Raw genomic sequence first — 19,799 nt, 5'->3', positions numbered from 1 at the left:
CCAAAAGCCATAAAACGCATGCATCTTTCTGTGATGGAGAGTCAGTTTTAGTCTGAAATCCCCAACTTTGCATTTGCATCTTCAAAATCTCTCTGCAGAAAAAAAAAAGAAAAAAAAAATCTCTCTGCAGGGAGCAAGCTTCTTTCTTGGCTTTCAAGTCAGAAAAAAAAGTGGAAATGGTGTTTCATGTCTAACTTGATTGTCTGTGTCTTTCTATCACCCCAACACCTGTTTCTTTCTTCTATCCTCATAGTCGGCCATACAATTTTTGTGTTAAAAATTATACCTCATCCATCACAGAGTTAGAGATCAGAAAAAGAGCCGATCAAGGTTGTTGGGAAAGAAACCTTCTGCTGGCTTTCAACTGGATTCAAAGAAGGTGCAAAGTAATACATTTTAGTGGCGTGTAGCATTAAGAAAAAAGACCACAGGGCATTAAGTCAACTACAGCAAACAGTGAGAGATTATTTTTTTCCTCTAATACCTAAACCTGCTCCAATATATCTAGCAGAATCTTTTGTTTCTTTGGCAACGAAAGAAAACATGCTCACGTGTAAAATGACGTCTAAAGCAACTGTGCAGTAATATGGTTAGGGTGGTGTCGAGAAATTTGCTGTCGAGAAATCAAGAACAGCCTTGCTGTGTAACCTTTAACAATTCTCAACCCTCTTGGTGTCCTGTGCATTGATTTCTCTCTTGTAAGACATACACTGCCTTTTATCTACTACAGTAAGAACAGAAAAAAATCTTTGAGACCTCTCACCATAGTGTTTTCTTGTATGAGAATTTTAATTTTATTTTTAAGGATCACAAGTCCATTTACTTTCAGATATCAGCTGTGTTATGGCTTCCTTTCTCAGTTACGGTGTATCCCCTTTTAGCTACTGACATCATTCTCTATTATCTTTTGTCACCCATATAAAAAAAATTAGATCCCGAATAGCCACTGCAGGCCTTCATGTTTTTCTTTAACGTCATGCCCCTGTTAAGCGGTTAATTTTAACTCCCTTCTTTGCTAGATTGTTCATGTTGGAAGGTATACTTTCTAATCTCTTCTCCAGTGACGATGAAACGGACTAGAGTTGATAAATCTTGCCACGTACAGATTTTCAAAGCTCCCATTGATCCCCTGTGCTTTCATGTTAAAGAAGGAATTGAAACATCAGGGCTAAAACAAGATAACATCAGCTCCAGGCCTGAGGAGGCCAGCCGGCCACTGGGGAGTTTCGGTATCAGAGGGTTTCCGAGCCTTCCCTCCGCGGATGATCAGTTACACACCTACACCTGGGCGTCGTCACCAAGGTGGTCGCTGGCACGGGGCTAACGGAGCTGTGGGTCGTCAGGTCAGCCTGGCTGGAGCGGAACTTAGTTACCCTCGCAGACGTGCCGTCAACAGCCCCACAGGTCCGTGCCTCTACCCAGCGGTCAGCCTGCAGGCATTTTCTTGTCCCTCCAGAGACGGATGAGAGAGGAGAGCTCAAAGTGGCCTGTACGTGGATCTCATAGCTACATCCTGACCCATACATTAATGTTTTAATACTGTGACGGGAACGACCTGCTCTGAGCACCGACACAGGAGATGCCGGCTTTGACAGCGGAGGCTCTGTGGTTTCACAAACCTCCACTCCAATCAGCAGAGATCAAAATGTTCCTGTGAATTCTCTGCACATGCTCAGGGTAAACCCGTTCACGTAAGGAGTGATGTCATTTTTAGAGAAAACGCAGGAATGTGAAAAGGTGAGTGCCCAGGGCTTTCCCAGCACAAGCAGCCTGCCTGGCACCGAGGCTGCGATGCGATGGGCAGCAAAGTGGCCCCCGGCTGCCGGGACTTCCCCAGCTTCGCTGCTGCAGCCTTTCCGTGAGCCGTGAGGTCGGGCCGGCAGCAGGTCTGGCCACCTAAGTAACGTTGGGGTGCAGGCTTTTTAGGAGGTGTAGGGGTGTACAGTGGTCATGGAGACAAATCCTCTTCCCCAGCAGAGAAGTGCCCATGGGAAAAATGGTGCTTTCTTCTCTTTTCAAGGTTTTTATGAAATTGCTCACGGACCGATGCATGAGTTTCTCTGTAGCCGTTCCTGTTTTGTGTTTACAATTTTTGACCTTCCCAACTCAAAGAGCTGGTCTCATCTATGCAGCATTAAGAAATCATTCTCCTTGTGTGTGTGTGTGGTTAAAAATGTTTGATAACAAAAAAAAAAAATGTTTGATAACAAATGTGTACATGCAGCTTTCAGAAGTAGTAGTCTCATTTTACATTTGTGTTGTCTCTTAATACTAACAGTAAATGCAAAACAGGTGCTGAAAAGAGCCTATAGAGCAATTCTAGCAGGGATGACACAGCAGCTGTAACGCCTTAACAATTAAGGGTTAGCTGAAAATCACGTTAAACTCGGGAAAGTGCTCCGAATCCTCATCGTGTGCAGGTGCCACAACTAAGCCGGCGTGGTGTGCTGTGCCCTGTCGTTATTCAGAGCTGGAACCGCCCGGTGGACTCCTGTTTCCTCACCTCCTGGCCTGCTCGTTTTACCCAAGGACACAACTGTGGGACTCTAGTAAGTTTTGACTTGCCTTCTGTTAAGAGGCTTATTTCTATTGAGAGCCCTTTACTCCCAGCTTAAGTCGTTAAGTGAAATTACACAGTTTTGTAAACTGTGCTCAAGTCACATTTGTCTTTATTTCATACAGTTATATTGACGATAGCTAGCGTAATCCTTTTATTATCAGCACTGAAATACTGTTTTTGGGGGAAGTTAACAAAACCAACTCAAAATCGGTGGAAAATCCTTTGAAAGACTCAAAGTGCCAATCAATTTTTTTTACCAGTATCAATTTACAGGAGGTTAGACGTGAAGTTTGATTTCTTCTTCCAAAAGCTAAAATTGCAGTTCACTTCTTTAATTTCCTCCTCCCCACCTTTTAAATAATTTGCCTTGGGTAAGATTTCAGTTCCACGTGTGCTATTCCTGCTTTCACGTCAAGGCTATAATTAAGTCTTTTGTTTGTTCTGACTTGCAATTCCTTCCTGGTACTGGATAAGAGCTAAGATTTTGCTTCTGCAGGTTCTTCCCACAATAAAAGTGGAGATAACAGCAGAATGATTACTAGCTTTTGTAATGGGAATTATAATAACACATGACAAAACAAATTCACCTTAATATAAATTGGGATGTAGAATTTTATTTTATCAGCCACCTGTCAAGTTAACCCACTTATAAATTCCAAAATAATTTTTAATCTTTGCATTAATGTTTCTTTCCATTTTCATTCTCAGAAAAACATCAGATTTTGAATGACATGCTATTTCTTGGGTTTATGTGTACTTTCACTTTTCAAAAGCCAAGTAATAGACTATGTTAAAGCATTGCTTCATTTCTTCCAGTCTGGTTTTTTTTAAGGTCAGAGCGACCACTCAATTCAGAACTCGGTGCTGGGGAACACCCCCTTCTTCCTGGTTACTGTTACACAACATCGAGTCACTTTCTTTACTATGAAGGAGTACATTTGGCATTGGAAAAAAATAAATCTGACCTTGTAATCTTAGGTTTAGCACAAGGTTAGGTGCAGAGTAAATATCTGAGAAATACTTTGCCCTCCGAAAAACAACAGAAATCTTAACTTTTGGATGACTCTTACATCTTATTGACTCCTCTGCAATTAGGCAACTGAGACCTAAAGTCTGAGATTTCAAGGTTATACAGTGGGTCAGGAAGTGGGAATAAAAGCCAGCTTCCGGAATCTTTGTTCTGTGTTCCATTAGCTAGATGAAAAAGGGGCTACAGCCTTGATCAAAAGGACACCGTCGCTCCGTCAGTTTTCCTGGGCCGGACCCCTCAGACCCCGCAGTGCTCGGCTGCTATTGAAGGCCCTCTGCACTGTGACCTTTCCTTGCTCATTTGAACCAGTTTACCCGTCAGTGCCTCCGGCCATGAACACACCGTGCTCGTTCCTGCTTCTTGGCAGCGCTCCACCCTTTCCCCGCACGACACTGTCTGTGGCTCTGCGGTCCGCTGCTGCCCTGTGGTCCATCCTCTCTCTGGAGAGCAGCCCTGGTCTTCCCCCCTCCACTCAGCCTTCTCTTGATGCTGCGATTCCCATCCCTCGCTCCCTCCTCTGAACTCTGAAACTTAGGTCTCTGCCATTTCACACTTTTATCTTGTTCGTATATGACTTTACATTTCATGCTCTTTATGAACTATATTTTATATCCATCATCAGCAACACAATAGTTTTGTACGTCTTATGTAACTGAAGTCAAAAATTGCCAATGGGCTCCTTTTGTTCCCCCCCCCCCATTCACACCGCAGTTCTGGCGATTTGAATTGGAGACTAAGTGCTATGGACGGAATGTTGCTGGCCCCTGCCCCAAATTCCCATAATGAGGCCCTAACCCCCAGGGTGATGGTATTTGGAAGTGGGGCCTTTGGAGGTAAATAGGCCAGGAAGGTGGAGCCCCCATTAATGGGATTAGTGGTCTTATAAGAAACACAAGAGAGACAGGATGTCTCTCTCCACCAGGTGAGGACACAGCAAGAAGGCAGCTGCCTGTAAACCAGGAAGAGGGCCCTCTCCAGGAACCTGACCACGCTGGCACTTTGATCTTAGACTTATAGCCTCCAGAAACTGCAAGAAATAAATGTTTGTCGTTTAAGCTACTCAGTCTATGGTATGTTTGTTGTAGCAGCCTGAACTGACTAAGATACTAGGCAATGAAGGGTCAGAGTACTGTGAGGAAAAAAGAACCCAAACCAGGCAGTTTAATAGAAAGGATTTAACGTGGGGTACTGGTTACAAGGATGTCGGAAGAGTTAAAGGGCAAACGGCAAATGGTGAGGCCAGAGATTAGTAACGGCAAGACGTCGCCAGCAGCTCCAGGGCTGGAGGGACAAAGAGAGGGGGTGGCTTGGCAAGAATGGGGGCCACCAAGGTTGAGCTGCCTGGGGGAAGCCGGGGCTGTGGAAGAGGCACAGCCACTGCCAGAAATACTGGCCAAAGCAGGGAAAGAAGGGGAGGCGAGCTCTGGCTTCTCCCCACCTGCCATACCCCACACCCCTGCCAATGACTCTTACTGGCCAAACTGACCAGAAGCCAACTGGCAAAGAACCTGGGCAGTGTGTTTTGCAGAAATCAACCCTCTGTGGTACAAACAGAGCAAGGGAAGCAGAGGAAAGAGATCTAAGAACAAATAGGCAAATGATTACCCACACTGATAGGCCAGAATCAAACAAACTCAAAGCTATTCTTCATGTGGTGAAACTACAAATAGTTCAAAATAACTCACAGATTACTTGTTTCCAATATTTTTACTAGGATTACTATTTCTGAATGACCACCGTTTAAAAATTTAGACTTCTTAAACAGTAACTCAAATTCCTTTTATTTTATTATAAATTATAAAATAAATGCCAAGTCTTATTTCTTTGCTTTGGCCTATTTCGAAAGGATCACAACCATTCTGGCATCTAACTGTCACCTGTAAAGAAATAATTTCCAGAATATAGCTCCTAACCTAACACAGTCCTTTAAATTCTAGCTGCTCCCCCACTTATAACCTATTTAATGAATTTTCCATCTGTTAACACATTGAAAACTAATCTCATCCTCTTGTTATTAGCTGTTTTCTATTTGAGGTAATAATCCAACACAAACTAGCTTAAGCCAAATAGGAAATGTATTGGCTTAATCTAACTGGGAAATCTAAATCTCGTATTTCAGGCACACTCAGATCCAGGAGCTTGAATGATATCACCTAAATTCTGTTTCTGTCTCTGCGTCTTATCTCTCTCCTTGCTCTGTTCTGCTTGCCTTTGTTTAATTTAATTCTGGCTTCAGGTGTGATGTGTAGAATTCCGGGAAGAGCTCTGATTGGTCTGCTTGGGTCACCTCCCCATCTGGAGAACCATTGGGAAGACCGAGTCTATGGTGGATTCTGATTGGCTAGACTTAGGTCAGGAAAGTACCACTTGGACTGGGTTGAGGGTGTAATCTTCCCCACCCAAATCACATTACAGTTTGAGAAGGAGGTTGTTTGCAAAGAAAGGGATAATGAGAAGATAAAAACATATTCAATACACTCTTCCTTTCTCCTATGAATTTCTTTTTTTTTTTTTTATAAATTTATGTATTTTTGGCTGTGTTGGGTCTTCGTTTCTGTGCGAGGGCTTTCTCCAGTTGCGGCGAGCGGGGGCCACTCTTCATCGCGGTGCGCGGGCCTCTCACTGTCACGGCCTCTCCTGTTGCGGAGCACAGGCTCCAGACGCGCAGGCTCAGTAGTTGTGGCTCACGGGCTTAGTTGCTCTGCGGCATGTGGGATCTTCCCAGACCAGGGCTCGAACCCGTGTCCCCTGCATTGGCAGGCAGATTCTTAACCACTGCGCCACCAGGGAAGCCCCTCCTGTGAATTTCTTAAAACATTTTTTTTTTTTTTTTTTTGGCTACGTGGCTTGTGGGATCTTAGTTCCCCAGCCAGGGATGGAACGTGGGCCCTGCATAGTGAAAGCATGGAGTCCTGACCACTGGACTGCCAGGGAATTCCCTCCTGAAACAGTTTTGCTTTTGCTATTATAATTTTGTCAATCATAAAGTTACACACCACCTGCTCCCTCTCTGTTGCCTCCAGACTCAGTTCATCATCAAATCCTATAACGTCTTCCATGAAGATAATTCTGTTATCTGTCATTTGCTTCTATTTTCACTGCCCCTACCTTGATTCAGGTTTTCTCAGCCTTGTCACCACTGACATTGTGGGAGAGATGGCTCTTTGTTGTAGGGTGTTCTGTGCATTGTAGGATGTTCAGTTGCACCCCTGGTCCCCACCCAATGGAAGCCAGGAGTGCTCCACACTGTGTGACAACCAGAAATGGCCCCAGACATTGCAGATATCTCCTGGGGGACAGAACACCTCCTGGTTGAGAACCTCTGATATAGGCATTCGTTATCTTACACTTGGTCTGTTTTGATCGTCTTTTAACTAGCTTTTCTACTCCCATTACCAATCCTTTTACTTTTTTCCCCATACGGTACTGCCATAATAGTGTCATTAAAGCACCACATTGATGGCGAAAATCCTGTAAGAAAAATTTGCTGATTTTTCTCAACTGCCTACTGAATAGAGACCAGATTCTTTTACTGATATCTGTATTCAAACCCATCACCCATTACTGCTCAACTAAACATGAGGGAATATTTTCCACTCAAACTGGACTACCCAACGTTCCCTGACTCTGCTTTTATTTTCCAAGTTGTGGGTCTTGCTGCTATGTAAGCCAGCAGTGTCTTCAACCAACCTCAACCCATTCAAACTCCTATGTGTCCTCCAAGGCCCAGCTCAGTACCACCTTCTCTTCTCCTCCAGGAAATCTTCCTTGTATCTTCCTCCTTTTTCCCCAGTACCTTTCCAACTGCTATCACTTTTTACAAACTCTTATTACATTTTGGCTCTTGTCACCCATTTGACTGGTAGCACGTACATCTTGCATTGCTATGATTTATGTTAATATCATCTTTCCTACTGGAGGGAAGAGATTGAAATATGTGATACTATCCCTGGCATCATCACTGAAATGTGTCTTAGGACAGGTTATAAATGTTCCCCTCTTTTTGTTTCCTGATTAGTTTAGTGGAGATAGTCATGCCCTTCCTGCCTATCTCACTTGGTTTTTTTTTTTTATAAATTTATTTGTTTATTTTATTTTTGGCTGCGTTGGGTCTTCGTTGCTGCACACGGGCTTTCTCTAGTTGCGGTGAGCAGGGGCTACTCTTTGTTGCGGTGCGTGGGCTTCTCATTGTGGTGGCTTCTCTTGTTGCAGAGCACGGGCTCTAGGCATGCAGGCTTCAGTAGTTGTGGCACGGGGTCTTCAGTAGTTGTGGCTCGCGGGCTCTAGAGCGCAGGCTCAGTAGTTGTGGCGCATGAGCTTAGTTGCTCCGCGGCATGTGGGATCTTCCCGGACCAGGGCTCGAACCCGTGTCCCCTGCATTGGCAGGCGGATTGTTAACCACTGTGCCACCAGGGAAGCACCCTCACTTGTTTTTTGAAAATAAAATAAAAAAGATGAATTCATCTCACAGAGATACTACAAAGGACTACACAGTTCTTATTTGAATCTTCATAAGATTCACAGTGACTCGCTGGTCAATGGGAATGGGTGGGGAAATGAGAATAGAATCTTCATTCCGGAGAAGAATTGTCTGTGGATGTGACTGGCATAGACGCCAGCCCAGTATTTTGTACTTTCACTTAGCTGTTAGGTTGATTACCATCGTAACCATTCTAAGAGTGGTAGAAAAAAACGAAGGAGTCATAGTAATGTAAAATGGTGCAGCCACTTTGGAAAACAGCCTGGTTGTTTCTCAAATTGCTAAGCATAGAGTTGCCATATGACCCAGCAATTCCACTCCTAGAAATCTACCCAAAAGAAATGAAGACATATATCCATAATAAAACTCATACATGAATGTTTATAGCAGTACTATTCATCTCAGCCAAAACGTGGAAACAACCCAAACGTCCGTTAACTGATGAATGGGTAAACACAATGTGGGATATCCATTTAATGGAATGTTATTCTGCCGTAGAAAGAAGTGAAGCACTGATACATGCCACAACACAGATACACTTGAAAACATTATGCTAAGTGAAAGAGGACAGTCACAATGGAGCTCATGTTATATTATTCCATTTATATGAAATGGCCAGAACAGGTAAATCCGTATACACAGACCATAGACCAGTGGCTGTCTGTGGCTGGGGAGAGGCATAGTTGTGGAGGCAAAGTAGTGATATTTAAAGGGGATGGGATTTTTTTTTTTTTTTTGAGGTGATGACAATGTAATTGACAACGGGGATGGTTGCACATTCCTGTGAAAATACTAAAAACCACTGAATTGTACACTTTAAGTGGGTGAATTGTATGCTTTGTGAATTCTATTTCAACGAAGCTGCTATTTTAAAGAAGCCAAAAGTCCAAAACCAACCATCCAAAAAAAAAAAAAGAGCATACAACTTACCAATGTCCGCTTAAGTTTCTGGAATCAAAACAGTTAAGATATCAAAGACTAAAATGTTAAGCCCAGGGCTCGCGGTACGCATGTCCTTGGTGTTAGTTCTTTGTGTGCTCTCAGTTCATGCTTAATCTCCTGGCAGAAATTCAGTTCTGCTTTCTCTGCATCTGCCTTGTTCTCCGACGCTGAATGAAGTGATCTGTGGACCCACAGAATGCTAGCAGCTGGCCAGTACTCATTCTCTGTTTTTAACTTAGCTACGTCAGTTTGTCAAAACAGGAAGTTTTACTATAAAAGATTATACTTTTTAAAAAAATTTTGATTGCAGTAGAGTTGACTTACAATGTTGTGTTAGTTTCAGGTGTACAGCAAAGTGAATCTGTTATACGTGTACATATATCCACACTTCTTTAGAGTCTTTTCTTGCATAGGTCATTACAGAGTATTGAGTAGAGTTCCCTGTGCTATACAGTAGGTCCTAAAAGATTATACTTAAGGTGGGATATAGAGGAGAAAATCCTGTGCTTCCAAACTATAGGGAACAGTTAAATGACATTTCTCCCAAGTCGTTACATAAAAGAAAGTTTGTGCAGACGGTGACTTTTTGTTGTTGTCAGAAGTTTCCTGTCTTCTTTGCTCTCCCAGACATGTGCTAAGATCACCACTGAATTGCTGTAGAGTTTTCATGTCATTGCATAATGCATAGATTGTTGTACATAAATTCAATTTCATTTCTCTGGTCTATTTCCCTTTTTAAGTATAACAGGGATGTGTGAGCCTCCCAGCCCTTTCCTGGGGGTAGATGCTTGAACCTACGAGAGTCGGTTGGAAAGCTGGGCCTTACAATGCCTCTGCAAATATCCCCTCTGGTGCCTGACATTCTGGGCCTCTCGCCTGCCTCGATGGCCTCTGTGTCTTAGCACATCCGGTCACCCAGCCACTCCTCTTTCTCTTGGTGCCAGAGAGAACGGGACAGAGAAGCCTCTGTTACTTTCCTCCTTGTTCCCTTGGCCCTTTAGCCTTTTCAATAGGAAAACATCAGATGACATAGCATATGGAATATTTATCAAAACACAGTCACAGCGATAACCGGAAAATTAGTGTTAACATTGATTAAGCACCGTTCACTATGGGGGATGCTTTGCTGAATCTCAACCAGTCTTGAATAAGTATTATTATTGTGCCTATTGATAGGTGGGTGAGCCAGGTCTTAGAAAGGGGGAGAACTTGCCACGGGTGACACGGTTAGTTCCCGGTAGAGCCAGGATATTCACCTTGGCGGTCTCTCTGATGCTTTTTAACAGAGATTAAAAGTACCAAGATTCTGGACTGCCCTGGTGGTCCAGTGGTTAAGACTCCATGCTCCCAGTGCAGGGGGCATGGGTTCGATCCCTGGCTGGGGAACTGGGATGGCCCGTGTGCCCCATGGAAAAAAAAATAAATAAATAAATAAAATTTTAAGAAAAGGACCAAGATTCAAGTTCGAAGTAGTCTGCAACTTTCTCTGTACCTTTGAAGGAAAGGACCACAGACCCAGCCTTTCACCCTGTGTGTCCAAGTGCCGGACACCTTCGGTTTGCCCTGCAGACCTTCCCTGCGTTTCTCCACTCTGCTTTGTGCGACCAGGTGTCTGGTGTCACCCCCTGTCACGTGGCTGTCTCCCTTCACTCAGCACTCTGTCTCTGGGTTCTGGTAACCGCACCCTCCCTTCACCCAAGGGTGGTAACACCTGCCTGGCCAGCCCGGGGAGTCGCACTGATCTCTGGTTTCCCTACGCCCTGCCCACGCCTTTGTAAACACACCTTTTATTAAACTCTCCTGAATTTCCCTGCTCTGCGTGGGCCATTTGTTTCCTGCTGGGACCCTAATTGATCCAGTCCCTGTGGGCCTTCCCCCAACCTGACCTGGTTCTATCTTCAGGTCACAATCCCGCCTTCTTCCTGTGGCTGCAGGAACATCTGCGTCTGCGTCCTTCCCCAGAAGGACAGTGTTCACCTCTGCTTCTTCCCCGGGGCCTGCAGACTCTAGCTGGCCTTGGGAGGGCGGGGCCTTGGGAGCAGGGGAGGGGCCACCAAGTCCTTCCAGGTCTGGCTCAGTCCCCTACCCGGGAGGGCTCTGGTCACCGGAGCCTCCGTAACTGACTGCATCTCTCAAGGACATACGCCAGTTGTTTGCTCAGAGACAACGTGACGTAATCTAATCTGAATGAAAACGATTTTTCTTATGAGCAGGGCTGGGGCCCAGACCTGCAGAAACAGCGGGTCTTCATTACTGGACCTCAAATCATCGGGTTCAGATTCTTTTCCACCCTGCCTCAGGCCCTGGCAGCAGGAACAGAAGCCCATAATAGCTTTTAGTGGCTCCCTGGAGAATGTTACCGACTGTGATGAAGAGATTTTTGATTCAGAATTTGGGGAGTGGGCATTTGGAGAGATGTTCAGCGGTGCTTCCTCGTTGATGAGTGAATTGATAGGAGCAACCTTGCTTCCGTGGAATTCTTTCTGCCTCCCCTTTTCCCTCACATTCTGGATATAGGAGAAAGTCTAGAGTCCTAGGGAAAATCTTCAGAGATGGACCCATTCCGTCTTTGAAGGGTGACGAAGTCTTCTTGCAGGAAGTTACAGGGATTTTCTAGGTGGAGGGAAGAGTTTGTGCAAAGGCACGGAGGCAGGAGAAAGCGTGAGAAATCTGGGGAACTGAACCCAGGACTGCACGTTGCCCAGAGCTCAGATCCTCAGATCCTAAGGATGAGAAGTCAGATATGGCACCAGTAAGGCCACATGGGTTGTGTAGAGCAGGCATCTGTTCCGGGTGGTTAGCGCCCTGACACAGGGTGATCTAACCCCCCGTGGCCGGTCCCAGTTTTAGCACCAAAAGGCCCATGTCCCAGGAAACCCCTTTCGTTCCAGACAAACCAGGAGGCGTGGTCATCCTATGCTGTGAGAGCAGTGAAATATTTTGGACATCATTCCTGCACTAACATACGTGCACACACACGTAACGAATTCCGTGTGTGGATGTGTGTTCTTGGGTCCTTGTTGCGGAAGGTGATGTCTTTAATGGTCTTCTTGCTCTTTGAGTTTTGAGCAAGAGTTCTAACTCAAACTGCGACCCAGGATGACCTCCCCTTGCCCTGACAGGTGAGAGTATTTTTTCATCAGTGTGGTCTCTGAGGCATCTTGAACTTGCCTTTCCTGCTAGCAAACAGAGTTTTTCCCCAAGGATCTTTGAAGAACTCCCTTTCAGACTTTTCCTGCTCAGAGGAAATTCCTTTTGAGCCTCAGAAGATGGCCGGCTGTATTAAAACAAGCACGGCTATGATTGTAATGTTTGAAGACTGTTCCAAAAAATTGTGGGTTCGTTTCAGTTTTCATTTTAGCCCTGAAATTACATATTTAATAGAGACCTGATATCTGCAAGGATAGCAGATATCCCAGCTGACTTTGGCGGCAGGCAGAGGGTTCTTCCTATCTGCCGCTCTCTGAGCCAAACAGCTGTCCGTGCTCTGAATCTGTTCTCCAGGCAGCTGCTGTCTGCTGCAGCCCTGCCAGGACAACTCCCAGCTCTGAGGCCATACCTGGAGGCCTAGACTGTCACTGGACGAGCCCATCTAGGTGATGCATCCCAGAGAAGCCTGTCATCACTCCTTCCTAGACACATCCCTGACTCACAGACATCTGCAAATGATTTGCTGTAATATGGACTCTAGGCTGAGTTCAAGGTCTGAATCTGCCTGCTTAATGGAAAGCCGTATTTGTGTCTGGAAAATTCCTTCTTTGTTAGGGGCCTAACATTCACGTATAACTCTGTGAGGACGGGTAATGATCTCCAAACTTGAGGAGTTATCATCGTCACTATTATTATTATTACTATTATTTTCATTTTGCTAGAAAATCAGCGCTGGAAACACAGGAGGATAAACTGCCCAGGTTCATATCCCCAGAAGTTCCTTTCATGCTTCACTCGCTCCCCAAGTCACATGTTCTATGTCTTAGCCTTTGCCAAATCCAGACCAATGGCAAAAGCTGGAAGGTTCCCCTTGCTCTGGCCTGTTCATCAAGTGATATAAACCTGCATTTTAATTTGTATTGTGTTTTCTAGCTTTGGTGTCAAAATTAGCTGCCAACTTTCTCATATTTTTTTTTACACTCTAGACTGGTTTATGTGGTGTAGAAATGAACTATTCTTTTCTTGATCTATTCTTTTCTTGCCTTAAAATCATCCTAGTCCTGGTATACTTTAGGGTTTTTTTTTATCTTAAAATTTCCATACGGTTTTTGATATTTTAAGGTTTTCAGTGTAGTTTTGAGTCAGTTTTTTCCCTTGGGAATCATCTATGAGATCTAGATTTTTAGGTTTATTGGAGCAAAATTATACTTTATCTTCTCATAATAAAAAAAAAATCTTGTCTATATGCAAGACATGCTACATTCTAATTTCTAATGCTGTTTATTTTGTGTCTTTTATTTTCTTCTCCAAACTTTGCTTATTTTATTGGCCTTTCCAGTGCATTAGCTTTTATTTATATTGAGAGAGTAAGAGTGAGAAATGGAGTGAGAACGAGAGAGAGAGAGAACGAGAACTAATATAATTTAGATCAACTTTATTACCTTCTTTTGGGTCTCCTTGGTCTATTTCTTAGAGAGATATATCAAACTCTCACATTTCTTATTTTACTATCAGCTTTTGCTTTATAGGTTTCACAGTTGTGTGTATAAGTACACAAAAGTTTACTACTGTTATATATTCCTTGTGGTTTGTATCTTCTATAAATATAAAAATGTGTTCCTTTTTAAAGCCAGCAAATGCTTCTTTCTTTACATTTTATTATTTTTAATATTAATATTGCAATATCTAATTTCTTTTAGTCTGTTACAAATCTGTTACATCTTTTTATTGCCTTTTTTTCCCTGCCATGTTGTGTACTTTTGTTTGCTTTAATGTCTGCTAAACATAGAGCTACCTACATCTCTCTGGTTCATGTCATAATTTTATGGTTTTGACTCAGTAAAGGAAAGACCGCATGATAGAGATCAGCGAAAGGGTTCACTTGCTCTTTGTTTCCTATCCTATGCAGAGCTCACGTAGGATCTAGGTATTAACCGTACTGTTGCAGCCATCTGCTTGAAGGTGGAAATCTTTAATCAACCCATGTAGTCCTGGACTGGGGGGCTGCGTTGCTAACTTGTGATTGCAGAGCAGAGGGACAGACAATGGAGGGGACTTATTCGCAGCTAACATGAATAAGCAACCTGCTTTGTATCTGTAGAAGCTTTTCTGATTTTTTTCATTTGATCTTTGGTGTTCTGAAATTCCTCCAAGAATAGTTTTCAATTTTCCTGCTTGAAATTCAGAGTCTTTCTAAAGACTTCAGCTCTGGGAGTTTTTCTAACATTCTTCCCTTTGATTTCCTAACTCACTAATTTACTCCTTGGCTCTGTCCGTTCTGCTATTCAGTCCATTGACTGAGTTTTTAATTTTGTCAATTACATATAAAATTTTCGCAGATGCAATATCTTCTTAAATCTTTCCGAATATAATAATTATACTTATGTGGCAGGTACTCTGTAGGTTTACAACCTTGGTCTCTCTATTCTAGGTGTTGTAATTTATAAAACCTCGCACCTGGCTGAGGTTATGAAATATAATTCTGGCCAAGTCTGTTGGTGCTGTCTTCTTTACTTCCTTCTTTTTCATTCATTGGATGCAGCTATGTGGTCTGGGGTCTCAGCAGCTGTCTTGCGACCATTAGGACTAAAGCCACTCTTTAAGGTGGCAAAGCAGAAAGACGGAAAGATCACACATCCTTGAAGTCATCACCGAATAGCTACATTAGCCTCGGGCTACCCCCTCCATCCTACTCTCTATATGACAAAAAAAGAAACCTCTAAGATTCAGTTGGATTTTCTATTAAGCAAAGCCGTTTGCCATCCCTGATAAACACAACTGAGTCTGAAATTCTCTTCTGATTGCTCTATTAGCTCATTTCTACTATTTTTATTAGGTCCTCTGCTTATTGAGTTTGGTTCTCCTCTCGTGGTGTTGGTTTTCTTCAAGTGATTCTAATTCTTGTTCTTTAAGAATCCCTGCTTGCCTACCTGTAGAGATGACCTTGTCTTGTCAATGATGATTGCTGGGGGGAGGCAGCCGCCTGTCCTTGGTGTGGGACACTTATCTTTCCCATTAGCAGCCAGCTGGGGCCCAGCGCTGCTTCACTGGTACAACCCAAACCCTCCACTATAACTGGTAAAGGTCACTGCTGCCTGCTGCTTGGTAACAGTGGGTTGAGGGAGGGACACAGGGGAGTGGTCAGCCCTGGCCGGGTGTGCCAAGGCGACCACCGGATTAATCACCACACGCTCCCCACCCTCCTCCCCCATTCCCAAACCCCACTCGCACCACTTTTCTTTGATAAGATAATCCTTTCCCTGAACTGCTGCTGCCCTAGCAGACATTTTCTCCCGCATGTGATAAGATGTGCAGTTTTCTCTTGTTACTGTTGCTTTCAGCGTCCATCCAGTCTGTCTTCTGTATCAGAAACATCTCAACACGTTTGTCTGCGGATGGTACTCTCTCTTATGTTTCAGGGCTACTCTGGATTTATTTATTTTTTTTAAATCAGGGGTTCTCAAACTTTAGCCTGCATCAGCGTCACCTGGAGGTCTTGTTAAAACACAGATTTCTGGGCCCTGCCCTCCAGTATTTCAGTAGATGTGCAGTATTTCAGTAGATGCAGGAAGAGGCTGGAGAAATTTGTGTTTCTAATACGTTCCAAGGTGAGGCTGAAGCTGCTGTTCTGGGAACCACACCTTGAGAACCACTGCTTTAAAATACGTCTTTCATCTAATGCACCTTTGGAAAACAGGTGCGCGCATGTGATTAGTTTACCGTGTGGATCCAATCTCAGAAGTCTGGTTCATTTTAAACAACCTTTTATGTTCTGAAACCCAGGATTTTGATAATTGGGGATTCACAGCTGAAGGGAAAACCAATTAAAATGCTCATTTTAAGTTACCCCCTCCATGCTTCCTGTTCATTTAAAATATTCCAGATCTTTCTATCACTCCTGAGTGATCTCTTCTCGTTCCCTTCCAGAGCTCAGTGTTTTCACATAGTTCAAATTCTGAGTGAAGGAAAAAAACTCTGCTATGTCTGTGTGTGAGCCTAGTTTGATTATCTTTGCATGTATGATCATGTAGTATTTATGGACAAAGAAGAATTTGGATATCCAAACACTGTTTCAGAAATCTGCATTTCTATAAGGATAAAAAGCCCCAAAGTGCTGTGTCTCGGGCACATTCTACAGCACTGTCTGAGATGGACTCAGATAATTTAACCATCCACTGAAGCCAAGCCATTTTCCCCAAGTAGCCACTGGTACGTGAGAAATCTAAACAGAAGGGGAAGGCTAAATATATAAGGCTTCCTTTTGTCTTGTATCCTGTTTCTTCTTCCAAATTTATTTTCAGGCCCAGACATACGATGACATGCTAGTTTTCAAGATTAAATGTTCATATCCACTTTCTACTGTTTTTCAAGAATGACTGTAAATGTGTGAATGTATTTAGAGGAAGACTTGTATGCGTGTAACTGGATCATTAGGACACAAAGTATAATGTGCATATTCTATGTGTATCATTTAATATGTGTGGTTTATTTTAACCTCGAGGCTTCTTCCTACCGTATAAACAAGACTAGTCTTTCTGCCTGAGTCTCCTTAACTTAAATATTTGAATGTGCTCTGAGGTTACCTTATTCCCACTACCTGTCGTTGAGTGCTGAGCTCAGACACTGCCTGTTTTAAGCTCTAACTAATTTAAATTTGCAAGTCATTATGGCCCCCTTGAATTTGAAACGCACATTTCTTTAAGTGCCAAAATCACACTGCAGTGAATCAGCTTACATGTAAAGATAAACAACTTTAGGGTAAAGGAGCTCTCCATTAACCAGTCTTGTATTAGCTGTAATCTGAACACATCACACGTATATTTTCGGCTGCAGCATTCCCACTATAACCTAACAACTAAAAATACTACCTGTGTGCTTGAGGGTAAGTTATGACTGTCATGGGAACCATAATTTTGAATTTGATATTTGTGGGCATAAATCTCAGCTCTGTTTCTGCCTAAGCATTAACTTAGACAGAAAAACTGTTTTGGAGGCTTCTTTGCATATTGTAATGATAGCGGTTGGCCCGACTCTGAGCTGGTGCTAGTTTTCTTCAGATAGAGTTGTGTCTGAAGATGTCCTCTGACACAGGACACCTAGTAGATATCACTCCGCTTCAGCAAGAGCATTGCCTGATTGCAGTGATATGCGGAGAAGGACAGATTGAATCCTCATTGATGCATGAGGATTTTCTAGGTGAAAGAAATGAAGAAAGAAGAGAAATTGCACCTTGGAGGTTTTTACGCACTCTCTGTATGCAAATTGTATTTATCTTGAGAGCAGCTATGAGCATAAACCTGGGTGGCTTTTCCTTTTGTTTCTTTTTTGGAGAATTTAGAGCATCTAGTTATAGCCCTGGAAAAGGGAAAAGTTTACTCTTTCAGAAGACCAGCGTCCTGACCTGTGACAGGGAGGTGATGACACTTACCTTTCAGGGTTTTTGTGAAAACTGATTAGATAATATGGGTAATGCCACATGTAGGTACTTCCTGAGGAGTTGTTAGTATTGTTGAAGAAACTGAATCAAAGCAAGAGAATAACAGTTACCACAAGAGATATAAGCCAACTTGGAGCAGTGTGTTTTAATCACCAATGCTTTAAAGAATGATTTCCAGGCAGAAATCACATTAGAAAATATACATATAACTATAACTGAGAAGGGAGAGAGAATGAATATTTATCTGAGCAATCACTTTGTGTTTTGCACTATTGAGGTATATTAGCTATCCACTGCTGCAAAACAAACTACCACAAAATGCAGTGGCTTAAAACAGTCCACACTTCTTAATGCAGTTTCTTTGGGCTAGGAACCTGGGCACAGCTTAGGTGGAGCCTCTGCTTCAGGGTCTCTGACAGGCTGCAGTCAAGGTGTTGGCCAGGGCTGGGGTCTCATCTGAATGCTCCACTGGGGAAGGATTTGCTCCTGAGCTCCCGGGGCTGTTGGACTGGGGACATGGTTTCCCACTTGGTTGTTGGCTGGAACTGCCCTCAACTCCTTGCCATGTGCGCCTTTCCAGTGTGGAAGTTTGCATCATTAATGCAAGCCAACAAGGCTGTAGAGTCTGCCAGCAACGTAGGGAGCTCAGTTTTATTAATCTGATCATAAGAGTGACATCCATCACCTTTGCTGTATTTCATTGGTTAGAAGCAACGCCCAGGTCCCAGCTATACTCAAAGGGAAGGGATTATTCAGGGTGTGAATACGGGAAGTGGGGATGGCGGAGACCCTCTCAGAGTCTGCCTGCCATAGTAGCTAACATGGAAGTAACAGAATTTGAAATGAGAGCAAAACGAACATAGCACTATGTGCCATATATTCTGCAAGCATTTACATTTGTTCATTATTCCTCCCAACAATCCTATGAAGTAGACCTTACTATTATCCCCGTTTTGATAATGAACACTGAAGCACAGAGAGCTTAAGTGATTTGTCTGAGGTTACACGGCCAGGAAGTGGTAGAGCTGGGGTTTGGACCTTGACATTTGCACTCCTGAGCCCTTATTCCCAACCACGACTCTACACTTCATGTACGCTAGAGCTCTAGACCATAAAAGTTATAAATAGTAATTTATTGACATATATGTTAGATTTTAGTCATTTCTTATTTTCTGTATTTGAAGGAGTTGTCTGACTAGTAGTAGCTTTACATGAAATGAGAGTGAACTGAGTAGGTAAGATGATGTATTGCTGCTGCACAACAGGTGCGCGGTCTGTGTTAGTTTCCTTCCCTTGTTTTGGCAGAGAATGGGCACAGTGGAGGCAGGGTAGCACTCCGCAGGGCAGGCTCTGAATGACTCAAGATTTAACTGTGTTTCCGGATTACTAGCTTCCTGAGGACCGAAAGGGCATAGAGGTGTTTCCCGGGAGCAGAACAGTATCCGGAGACGATATTAGGATGTTTGCTTTCAGAGCGGCACCCAAGTGGTATCTGAATAAGTCTTTGGCTTTGAGTGAATGGATTTCAGAGACAGAGTGGAGCAGCACTTGTTTAGAGGGGGATGGTATTGCCCCCATTAAAGCTCAGATACAATCCTCTGAGTGGTACGATAAGTACAATGTGTTTAAATTGACCTCTGCATCCCATAAAGAGTCCTCTTCATTTTCTGCCAGGTCTACTCACTTCTGTCTTTTTTTTTTTTTAAATCAGTTTACTGTTTTTATTTTTTTAATATTTATTTATTTATTTATTGGCTGTGTTGGGTCTTTGTTGCTGCTCGCAGGCTTTCTCTAGTTATGGCGAGTGGGGACTACTTTTCATTTTGGTGCATGGGTTTCTCATTGCGGTGGCTTCTCTTGTTGCGGAGCACGGGCTTCTAGGCGTGTGGGATTCAGTAGTTGCAGCATGTGGGCTCAGTAGTTGTGGCTCACAGGCTCTAGAGCGCAGGCTCTGTAGTTGTGATACACGGGCTTAGTTGCTCCGCGGCATGTGGGATCTTCCCGGACCAGGGCTCAAACCCATGTCCCCTGCATTGGCAGGTGGATTCTTAACCACTGTGCCACCAGGGAAGTCCCACTTCTGTCATTTTGAGGCCCATTTTCATGCTTTCTGTGCTACCCTCTCCCTTACTCAGTAAAACAGGATGGAGAGAGCTACGTGACTCCAGTAGGGCAGCTCTTCCTACTCAATTAAGAAAAG

The 19,799-nt window shown here is 43.5% G+C and overlaps 1 long non-coding RNA gene across 4 annotated transcripts in view; it reads left to right on the top strand.

Annotated features, from left to right (window-relative positions):
- LOC309633379 overlaps nucleotides 1-19,799 on the top strand; it is a 95,748-nt gene that overhangs the window by 33,175 nt on the left and 42,774 nt on the right. Inside the window, exons 5-6 of one of the 4 annotated variants that reach the window (XR_014247477.1) lie at nucleotides 2,469-2,549; nucleotides 4,513-6,100. The exons of 2 other annotated variants lie outside the window; for them this stretch is intronic. This is a non-coding gene — a long non-coding RNA (uncharacterized lncRNA). Of the gene's footprint in view, nucleotides 1-2,468; nucleotides 6,101-19,799 lie in introns of those variants that run through there. One more of the 4 variants, XR_014247478.1, reaches the window with a different exon arrangement.

This window comes from Balaenoptera borealis, assembly GCF_965194805.1.
Source record: "Balaenoptera borealis genome assembly, chromosome: 8".
In the NCBI taxonomy this organism is placed as follows: Eukaryota; Metazoa; Chordata; class Mammalia; order Artiodactyla; family Balaenopteridae; genus Balaenoptera; species Balaenoptera borealis.
This window is presented reverse-complemented; position numbering and strand designations above follow the sequence as displayed.